Source organism: Aotus nancymaae, unplaced genomic scaffold (assembly GCF_030222135.1).
Source record: "Aotus nancymaae isolate 86718 unplaced genomic scaffold, 86718_ANA_hifiasm-v0.15.2.pri h1tg000014l, whole genome shotgun sequence".
In the NCBI taxonomy this organism is placed as follows: domain Eukaryota; kingdom Metazoa; phylum Chordata; class Mammalia; order Primates; family Aotidae; genus Aotus; species Aotus nancymaae.
Genome location: NW_026988425.1, coordinates 71,046,349 through 71,054,865, shown reverse-complemented (window position 1 = coordinate 71,054,865; position 8,517 = coordinate 71,046,349).

Sequence of the window (8,517 nt, the reverse complement as noted above, 5' to 3'; positions counted from 1 at the left end):
GGGGACATTTAAAAGCATATTCTTAATTTCCATAGATATGAAGGTTTTCTAGGGTTTTGTGGTACAGATTTCTTTTCATCTGCGATGTGTAATTCTTTTCAAATGCTATATAACTTCAATCCTCAGAAATTTGTCGAAACTTGCTTTATGACACAGCATGTGATCAATTTATCTATATGTATGCTTTACAAATATATGCACTGTACTTGTTGAATGCTCCATTTTATGTATCAAATTATTTGGCACTCATGTTGCTAGAGTCTTCTGTGTTCTTCTCAGTTTTGGTCCGCTTGTTCTCAGTTACAAAATGTGTTTTTAAAAAAACTCCCACTAGGCTGGGTACAGTGTTGTAATCCCAGCACTTTGAGAGGCCAAGGTGAGAGGATCACTTGATTTTAGGAGTTCAAGACGAGCCTGAGCAACATGGGGAAACCAGTCTCTACAAAAAATACAAAAATCAGCCAGTTATGGTGGCATGTGCGTGTAGTCCCAGCTACTTGGGAGGCTGAGGTGGGAGGATGGCTTGAGCCTGGGAAGCAGAGGTTGCAGTGAGCTGAGATTGCACCAATGTGCTCCAGCCTGGGCAACAAAGTAAGACCCTCTATCAAAAAAAAAAAAAGAAAAGAAAAGAAAAGAAAAAACTTCTCACTCATCGGGCACGGTGGCTCACCCTTGTAATCCCAGCACTTCAGGAGGCCGAGGTGGGCGGATCATGACGTCAGGAGTTCAAGACCAGCCTGGCCAACGTAGTGAAACCCTGTCTCTACTAAAAATACAAAAATTAGCTGGGCATGGTGGCGCATACCTGTAGTCTCAACTACTCAGGAGGCTGAGGCAGGAGAATTGCTTGAACCCGGGAGGTGGAGGTTACAGTGAGCTGAAATCATGCCACTGCAATCCAGCCTGGGCAACAGAGCGAGACTTCATCTTAAAAAAAAACCCCTCCCACTAAATTAATATTTTTGTTCATTTACCCATTTAGTTCTGTCAGTTTTTGCCTTATATTATTTTGAAGATTAGATTTTTAGGTGGATATAAATATAGAATTGTGGTATCTTCCTCATAAGGTTATATTTTATCATTAAGTGTACCTTTTCAGAGATATGGTTTACTAGTATCTGATAGAAATAAAGCTATACCAGCTTTCTTTTCATTGGTATTTAAAATGTATTTTTAGTCCATCTCTTTACTTTAAAATTTTTTTTTTTATTATTATTATTTTACAAATAGAATCTTGCTGGTCTTGAACTGGTGACCTCAAGGGATCCCTCTGCTTCAGCATTCCAAAGTGCTGGGATTGCAAGTGTGAGCCACCATACCCAGTCCTTTGTTGTCTTTTTTGCCTTCAAGCAGGTATTTTTGCATTTTATCCCATTATTCTAGCTGACTTCAGTGAGTGGATTAAATCGTCTAGTTTATCATTACTAGAATCTCAGTTTTTTAAAAATAAGAGTATGGAGCCTACTTAATTACAGATCTTCATTACATCATTGTAGTTAAAATGTGTATCTCAGGCCAGGTACAGTGGCTTACGCCTGTAATCCCAGCACTTTGGGAGGCTGAGGCAGGCGGATCATGAGGTCAAGAGATCGAGACCATCCTGGCCAACATGGTGAATACCTGTCTCTACTAAAAATACAAAACTTAGCTTGGCGTGGTGGCACACGCCTGTAATCCCAGCTACTTTGGGAGGCTGAGGCAGGAGAATCACTTGAACCCAGGAGGCGAAGGCTTCAGTGAGCCGAGATCACGCCACTGCACTCCAGCCTGGCAACAGAGCGAGACTCAGTCTCAAAAAAAAAAAAAATGTGTATCTCAGTTCTAAGAAAATGTTTTCAGCTTTTATACCAATATTAGAGTATCAAAATTCATTTTCCTGGCAGTTGTGGTGGCTCACACCTGTAAGCCCAGCACTTTAGGAAGCTGAGGCAGGAGAATTGCTTGAGTCCAGGAGTTCAAGACCAGCCTGGGCAACAAAGTGAGACCCTGTCTCTACCTAAAAACAATTTTAAAAATCAGCCAGTCCCAGCTCTTGGAGCCAAGAGTGGCTGAGGTGGGAGGATTGCTTGAGCCCAGGAGGTTGATTCTACAGTGAGCCATGATCATGCCATTGCACTCCTGCCTCGGTGGCAGAGAGAGACCCTGTCTCAAACAAACAAAAGAAAACTCATTTTCCTATCTTAGAGTCTAGGAAGAAAACTGCCAAAGTTATAGTCACATTTCGTAATTTTTTAATTTAATTTGGATATATTCTTACGGAGTAAAGCTATAAATGCAGAACCACATACATTTGGGATTGGCCTTTATGGTTTTAGGGGAAGTCTGAAAATGATTTTGCCCTTCAGAAACTCTTCAAATTCTTTTCTATTCTATGTTTCTAAGATTTTTTTTCCCTTGCCATCCCATAGACTTTTTAGCTCCTTTTCTTCTGATCACTAGCTTGTGCCAGAACCCCAGGGAATTTCCACTTAAAGAGTCCAGCATCCTGGTCCTAAGACAGCAATAAAAGTAGATTTTTAAGTAAAAGTAAAACAGGCAACAGTATCTACAGTCTAAGATGAACAGAGTCCAGTAAAATTGTTCTTGGATTAACATGTGCTGGAACCTCTTGGGGGTTCAGCTGAGTTCAGCATCTCGCCAAAGCAGATTCAAGAGTGTTTTAGGCTTGATATCTTTTCCAATTAAACAATTCTACATGCTACGCTTCCCCATAATAGTACTATTAAAATTTGATGCAAGTGTGTGGGATTTGCCCTTTAAAAAATCAAGCACTTTATTTATATAGATTGGAGGATTTGGGCCTAATAAGTTTCCCCAATATGATCTTGATATTCCCTTTCCTGAGACATGCTGATGATTCTTTCAAATAGACGATGGTTTCTTTCCATCACACTGGGTACCTCTAGTTAGGTAAGCAAATGATTGACTGTAACTTCCAGAATAAACTGTGCTTGGAATTATAGCATAACTGTCCCTGAAAGAAATGCTAGCTGGCCACAGACACAAAGCAAATATTCCCAGTTGCAGTTGCTTATTCATTGTATTTGTAAAACAGTATTTATTGAGTACCAGTCACTGGGAATACAGCAGCAAATAGTGAGACTTGGTCCTTGCCTCATAAGACTTACGTTCTAGTGAGAACTCATGATAAAAGTATATAGTAGGTAAATGAGACAATCGCAGGTTGTGCTGTGCTTATCAGGAAAATAAGCAGGATGATGTAATAGACAGTAACTGGGGAGGTCACTTTATATAAGAGCGGGAAGGGAGAGTCTAAGGAATTTAATCTTATCCTGAGGGATGAGATTAAGCCACCCATATAAAGATCTAGGGGAAAAAAGTCCAGGCAGAGAAAACAACCAGTGGAAAATGATTTGGCGTAGGCCAGGGCAAAAGAGGCCACTCTAGAGGATAGAGAGGACAGGAAAAAATAGAGAAGAGGCTGGAAAGGTGAGCAAATAATACAGTTTTTAGGAACTTAGAGACTTCAGTAAAGGTTATATGTCAATCTAGTTGTAAATGAATATTTTCTCAGTATGCATGACTAGAAGGAGCCAAAAATCCTCCCTATGAGGCCAACGGCAATTTGTCAAGATTGATCCCTCATAAACTGTATGGAGGTTTTGGCCTGTACGAAAAACACCAAATCACCAAACCTGAAGTCAGAACACCTGGAGCATGGGCCTCAGCTGTGTTCATTGTAAAGCGGTCAGTGACACCTCCAGCCCTTTTCATGGGGCTGCTGCCACATCTGGATGAAAGAATGCGAAGGAACGCTTTCGTCAGCATATAGAACTACATGAACACAAAGGGTTATTCTTTTTCATTTCCGGCACAGTCTGTCTCCTGTAATGATCTTTTCAAAGACACTTTAAGAAGCAACAGGCCCTGGGCATTGCATCATGGGTAAAGCAGGAAAGGCTATGCTCACCCACATGGTTATGGAAGGACTAAGTGGGTTGCACGTGTGAAGGTGCCCCGTGGAATCCCTGCCCCAGAGGCTGTAGCCCATAAAGGGTCTCCTCCTCTCAATTAGCGTGGTCCAGGACCTCCTGTTCAGAATCTTTTCCTGTGTCATCTCTAGTCCCCACTCCAAAACTTACCTGTCCCTGTGACCCATGTTTTCATGACACTTCTCTACAAGGTAGAGAAGGATGGATTTGTAACGTGCCCACCAAGTTATGTCACTCAGGTAAAATGCAGTAATTTCCAGAAGCCTACGCAAGAACTTTAATTTAGGGACTACATCAGGCATTGCAGAAGTCATCAAAAACATATATGTATAATTTCTGGATTTTTCTGTCCTCCTCATTTCACATCAAGTAGATTGCTGCTGATTTTGTCCATAATGATGCTGGCTCTCCCCAGTGTTAGATGAAAACAACACACCAGACATTGTCTTTACATCTCTCTCCTCAATGGAGTCTCATCACTCATTTTCAGACCAGATCTCGCTGGTTTATCTGCTGCTCTGACGTAACCCACTCCTCAGCCAACATTTTGAGCAGCTTTCCCTTCCTTCCTCACTAAGAGCCCTAGAGCTAAGGTGACCCCAGAGCCCAGGATGGTCCTGGATTCTACTTATTTTTCTTGTGTAGTTACGAATAGCACAACACCCTTCTATATCTTTCAAATGCATGCTAATAGAGAGAATACATTATTTGGTAACCCGACCTGTAGCTGAATGAGTTTGAACAGAGCTGAAACGCACGTGTAGGTGTGAGAAAAAGAAACGCTTAAAAGTGGAGCTGCCAAGACAAAGCTAGGGAGGTGCCAGTTGTCAGCCTTTCTCCAGCCTCGTTCTTCTGCCTGCCAGGCTTGGGCCGGCACTTGCTGGCATCTGCAGCAGTGGGGATAAGGCTGCTTCTCCAGAGAGGTGCCTGATGACCACGTGAAGGCAGGAGAGTCACAGAAATCAGAGGTGAAAAAGACGGGAAAGAAAATGAAGGGTGGTCTTAGGAAGGCATCACAAGGTTGTGCAACCCCATGAAGATGCGGGAAAGACAACATTTTGTTGCTTGCATTTTACCTCCCACCCCGAAGGGTGGGCAGAGTGACAGACACTTGTATCTGAGTACTTATTCCCTTTGCTCTTTGTCACTCGCTTGTTCCTGCCAAGGACTGTAGGGACTTACCCTTACCAGGAAGGCTGCCAGGGTTGGACCTGCCTGACTGGACAGGAGGCAGGACACTGGGGTCCGGACCCTTTTGTTACTTGGTGACCTTAAGAGAATTATTTACAGAAGATTTTCATTCCCAAAGAGAGGCGAACCAGATGGTCTCTAAGGCGATATTTCAAATTATTTGTGTACTGCTTAAAAGAATTTGAGAAACCACTTCTTCCCTTTGCATTTACATTACTTAAAATGTTTCTTCAGGCTGGGTGCAGTGGCTCACGCCTGTAATCCCAGCACTTTGGGAGGCCAAGGCGGGTGGGTTACTTGAGGCCAGCCTGGCCAGCGTGCTGAAACCCTGTCTCTACTAAAAATACAAAAAAAAAAAATAGCTGGGCATGGTGGCACAGGCCTGGAGTCCCAGCTGCTCAGGAGGCTGAGACATGAGAAACACTTGAACCCAGGAGGTGGAGGTTGCGGTGAGCCAAGATGGTGCCACTGCACTCCAGCCTGGGTGACAGAGTGAGACTCTGTCATAAAAATAAATAAATAAATAAAGTTTCTTTAACCAAAGATATAACTTCCAGTACATAATAAATATGAACATTTAAAAAACCTTGTTACATCATTCTTTAAAATATATCCAAATACTATAGCCATTTTATGGCCACCATCATAATTTTTAAAATATATCAATAAATTATTCTTTAACACGTGGACATTTTACATGGTTACTTTTTTACTTTTAACTCATTCTATTTCACCAAAAGAATATTACCCCTGATACAACCTTCTGAATACTTGAAAGTCTTTTTAAAAAATCACTCTCTCCTTTCATGCAGCAAAAGTATATATACAAGTTGAAATTTAAAATATTTCCTGTGACTGGAAAGTTCTAAGTAAGGGTAATAAAATGTTTAGGTGGAGTTATCACTATAATTGTTTTGACCAACTGTAATCATTTAATATTAACATTGTATTAGAAATGTATCTCGGTAAGATCAATAGGGCTGTTCGGGTTTTTAAACAAGTTCAGTTATGTATGAATGAGTATAATTTATTACATCAATTTTATTCCATTTTTCTGTTTTTAAAAAATGATGCTGTGGTGCGTTGTTTTGGTGGTTTTTTTCTTGTTTGTTTGTTCATTTGTTTGTTTTTGAGACAGGGTCTCCTCTGGAGCGTGGTGGCGCAATCTCAGCTCACAGCAATCTCTATCTCCCAGGCTCAAGTGATCCTTCCATCTAAGCCTCCCAAGTAGCTGGCTTTACAGGCGCGCACCACCAGGCCCAACTAATTTTTTTGTAGAGATGGGATTTTACCATGTTGTCCAGGCTGATCTCGAACTCCTCGGCTTAGGCGATCTGCCTGCCTCGGCCACCCAAAATGCTAGGATTACAGGCCTGAGTCACCGTGCCTGGCTGTTGTTAAAAATGTAAATGCAGAGGAACATTGTTCATATAAATAAGCAGAAGTCCATGAAGGGAGTTTTCTCAGAGTAATATCACTCACTTCTCTGAAGTCTTCAGTTATATGTAAAAAATGATCTGTGTGATTTATCATCAAAAATAATTTTTGGGCCAGGCACGGTGGTGCACATCTGTAATCCCAGCACTTTGGGCGGCCAAGGCAGGCGGATCACCTGAGCTCAGGAGTTTGAGACCACCCTGGGCAACATGGTGAAACCCTGTCTCTACTAAAATACAAAAAATTAGCTGGGCATGGTGGTGCGCACCTGTAGTCCCAACTACTTGGGAGGCTGAGGCACAAGGATCACTTGAGCCTTGGAGGTGGAGGCTGCAGTGAGCCAAGATCTTGCCACTGCACTCTAGCTTGGGCTACAGAGTGAGACTCCATCTCAAAAACAACAACAACAACAATAATAATAATAATTTATGGCCAGGCACAGTGGCTCATGCTTATAATCCCTGCACTTTGGGAGGCTGAGGCAGAAGGATCACTTAAACTCAGGAGTTCGAGACCAACCTGGGCAACATGGTCAAACCCCATCTCTACTAAAAAATATAAAAATAAACTGGGCATGGTGGCTGAGGTGGGAGGATCACTTGAGCCTAGGAGGTTGAGGCTGCAGTGAGCCAACTGTGTTGCTGTACTCCAGCCTGGGTGATAGAGCGAAACATTGTCTCAAAATAATAATAATAACAATTTTTAGTGTTCTATCAGCAGATAATTCAATAGGTCCTCTTTTAATTTCATTGAAAACAAAAGCTTACAAACTACTTTTGCAAGAATCTGATCTGCAAAAAGATGTATTTCCCAATCTTTAACGTTGTTCACTTTCTCAAGATCAATGCCAACATTCTGAAATGTGCCTTCCAAAATGGAATGAGGCTATTATTTGTATGATGAGATAAAAGTAAATCTCCAAAGTAATCTTAAAGCAAAATAACAACAACAACAAAAAAAGTTGAATTGTTTCTTTCTTTAGCTTCCCAGGGGCCTTCCTGGCCTGGGGCAATGTATCAGAATAATCCTGTCTTCTGTCAAGTGACAGAAGGAAGGCTGGGAGGGAAAAGTGAGAAAGAACCGGCAAGGAGCTTTCCCAGACAAATGAAATTTATAGACATTCTGTATCTAGAAGTCAATTCCTTTAACTTCCTAGCCCATGTGTATACACCCTGGGGGAAAACCTTCCTGAATCCTCAGGATCATATGTGAGACAGGAGAGTTCCCTGGCCCTCTTTGCAGGATGTGCAACACGGGTGTGGCTTTCTGTTAGGTCTCCATGAGCTCAAACCTTTTACAGGAGGGGTAGCATGCAGACAGGCAGGCGCAGGAACTGGGGCGAGCACTTTTGGGCTCTGGCCCACCGCAGCATATAGGGGTGGGTGTCTGCAATTCCCAAAGTGCAAGTGGGCGTGTGTTACAATGCGCTCATTTAGCCTCGCTGTCCACAGATGGCTTAAGTGTTAGACAGCTCACTGGACCCTCCTGGCACCCAGGTCCTTGTCTGTCGTCCAGGAAGAATCAGGTCTCACACGGACTTGAAGAGTGAATGCAGGGATTCTATTGAGTGGCAGAGGAAGCTCTCAATGGGATGGATGGGGAGCTAAAAGGGGGATGGAGGGGGAAGATGATCTTCCACTGGAGTTTGGCAGTTCAGTGGCCAATCTCTTCTCCAACCATCCCTAGCCAAACTCCTCTCAGTGTTCAGATGCTCCTTCTCTTCTCTCCTTCTCTGCTGTGCCATTTATCTGCTTGTCTCCCCCAGAGTATGGGGTTCAGGGTTTATATGGGTATAGAATGAGGATGTGACAGGCCAAATGGCAACCTTTGGGCACGAAAACAGAAGTACCAGTTCTCATTTAGGGCTGCAAGTTTCCAGGCTTGAGGCAGGTGGCCTTTGCCGGGGAACTGCCCTCTTCTACCTAGTATTTTCCTG